Raw genomic sequence first — 3,108 nt, 5'->3', positions numbered from 1 at the left:
GCAAACCGGGACGTGTGTGTATTGTGATGATAGAATGAGGGGGCAATGTCGTCACCATAACAACCGATCTTTACTTTTATGCGCAGGAGCTGCTTCATCCTGGAAACGTTCTGGATTGACGGCGCCATTAATCACACGTTCGACCAGGCCACAAGCAAAAAACGGCCCAAAACACTGAAACAAACGCATGTGAAGAAAAAACATGATTAATTTACGCTCCAAAACATCAGTGTTTAAGATTTAAAGCGGCGCCAATAGATGAACAAATGAAAAACTGTTACAGTTGTGTCAAACCACAATGGTTCGACCCATAAACCCACAGTTTGGAGGGTCCATTTCTGGTTCCTCTTCCCCACCAGTGAGAGAGCTGCTCTTAATTACCGGTCATGTGACGGTTATTTACATCGCCACCAAGGCTTCATCGCCCCGCCACTAGAGCGAACATCTGGCTGCGCTTTTGGACACAGACGCCACGTCCTCCTACGCCGCTGCCAGACTGAACTCTGGGTAATATTTAGATCCGAAGAAGCCGACTCCAGTTTAACTACACAGGCATCCACGCAGCGCTGGAAACACAACTTAAATACAGCTCAATCTGTTCCCCTCTTCTTTGGTGTCTGAGTTCTGCTCTCGCCTCTGCCTGTTAACCTTTCACACTCCACCAAGTGTGGTAACATTTAACTCCGGTCCTGACAAGGCCATGGCCGGTTTAAGGATTTTTCCACTTTATCTGCATGAGTGCCGCGCAAACTATCCCCCAACTAGTAAAGGTCATGTCAAAACTGTATTTTTAAGCCTTAAGAAATGTCACTTTTGCAAATTGCACTCCAGTTTATTTCTGCGTGGGTTGTCTGGACCTTTGCTGTCTCATCCAAGAAATAATCGATTTTAGTTTGACTGCAGAGATGTCTTCTGTTTGTCGCTGCAGCCTGTTCGTTAATGTGCTATGAGCTCTGTTACTAAGACTCATGGCAGGAGATTGACAATGAAACACAATTTTCTCTAACTTGTTCAGCCTGCTGGTGTCAGAGATTAATATAAAGTGGGTAGTTTTTATTTATCTTTTACAACGGCAGCCTTTTCCTACATTAAATGTACCAAAATGTGTATAATAAGGCATGTTATTATGGCCGTGGAGCACCTGTGTGATCAATGGCCACCTTCCATCATCCCTTCGCATTCCTCTGTAATCAGCGGTGTGATGTCATCAGAGGTGACTGGACCAGACCGGTTCCACGTGTCCTTTGATGACGGGGCGGTCACGAGGTCTTCCTCCCAGCGGTGGGTCCCTCTTTCAGCATGAAGGACTCGGATCTCCACTCTGGCTCTTCTAAGCCTTTCGAATAGGAAACACATTCCACAGCTAGCTAGTATATTTTCATATCTGTACATTTACAATAGACCACAAACTCACACTACCGGCGACCACCAACCATCATTTATTATCTCTCGCCATCGGAAAACAGCCTACAGACATGAAACGAGGTATATTTGGCTTTTCCCTCAGTTCAGCGCAGCGATTAGGAGTTGCTAAGTAACTCGGAGTTCCTTTGACGTGCTCTGTTTACGCCCCTGTTTGCAGAGAGCCCCAGATTAACTGATCATAATACACTGATAATACAAGAGCGTGGACGTGCGTTCTGCATGTAAACCAGGTTTTCTTCGCCCGAAATTTATTTGCTCTTGCAAATCATCATCAGAGGGTGAAATTACTGCAAAACCCCTGAAGTTAGTCATTTGCACATTCCGCAATTGGGTTAATGAAAGCTAGTTAATGGGGAAAAACTTTCCCTCAAGAATGACGTGATTATTGGATTTATGAGTGGCTGCAGGAGGAAGGCGGCAGCCGAAGAGCGCCGCCGCCTCAGAGGCGTTTAACCTGGGCGTGTGAGACAGACCCGCCACCTCTGCCTGCTCAGTCTTTTATCACGTTATTGCAGCTCTGCCCCGAAGAAACACAACAACAGAATAACGAGGAAAAATACAAAAAACAGCCCCCCAAACATCCGTGTTTGTTTAACACCAGAGCAGACAGTGAAATGAGAAGAAACATGAATATTTCTCCAGAGGTTCCAGAGAAATCAAGCAAAACGGCGCCTTATATTTAATTTGCACGACAGGGATTCTTCTTTGTTCATGGAGGCTCTAATGGAATTACTAATGTAAGCAGAGAGTAGAATGAATCAGCACAGTCGAGAGGCACCGTGACACTTTTGTTTTTGCTTGTTGGACTTGTTTGAAGGGTAATCTTCTTGTTAGTGTAATCCATCTTTCGGAGCAGACACAAATGCCTCTTGTCTGGACCGGCTGGAGGATTAGTGAGGAGGAAGTCTGAAAGGAATCGCTGGAGCAGAGGAAAATGAGGACTTTTACCCTCTGAGCACATCTGGAGAAGACGTTTTATATGGAGGACGAAGTAAAACAGGCGTTTGTTGTGTTGCGGATGTGTGGCGCGTCCACGGACACAGTTGTGCTCACGTACTGGAGTGGGGAAGCGCTTCCGTGTGCAGAGGAAAGGAAGGGAGCTCCTTCCTGAGCAGATAAAAGGGTTCATCTGAAGTGCTGCGCTTTAATGAGAGCCTGCCAATCAAACAAATGGAATAATTGCTCCGGCTTAATTAAAATGATTCAGAGCTAATTCTGTGGAGAACACTCTGTGGTTTACTCATTGATTTCCAATGATGTTCAGGCAGCCACATTATTCAAATAAAAACAAATGCATAACTGCAAATATTAATACATCTAACAGAAGGGATAATTTGTCATATACAGAAGCAAATTGAGTCCTCCTAATTGGCTTTACGAAAGAACCATTTTTCCTTCTATATTGCTTTATTTTTCTGACTTTGTAACAACTTTCGTATTTTTAATGGCATTTTGTAGGGTTTAATGTCCTGTAACGAATATCTGGTGTTTTCCCCATTAACCTTCTTGTGTTGTCTTAGTTTGAAGGCTCTTGCTTCCATTTCCCCTCAGCGTGATTACCTTCACGTGGTTCACCTGTGCTCCATTAGCTCCTCCTCCCTGAGTTCTCCGTTCTGATTGGATGATTGTGATTTCCTGGGTTTTAGCTTCACTTCCTGCCTCTGTGCTCAGTGGATCTGTTTG

This window comes from Takifugu flavidus, chromosome 12 (assembly GCF_003711565.1).
Source record: "Takifugu flavidus isolate HTHZ2018 chromosome 12, ASM371156v2, whole genome shotgun sequence".
Taxonomy (NCBI): Eukaryota; Metazoa; Chordata; class Actinopteri; order Tetraodontiformes; family Tetraodontidae; genus Takifugu; species Takifugu flavidus.
The sequence above is the reverse complement of the archived record's forward strand: the minus strand, read 5'-3'. Positions refer to the sequence as shown.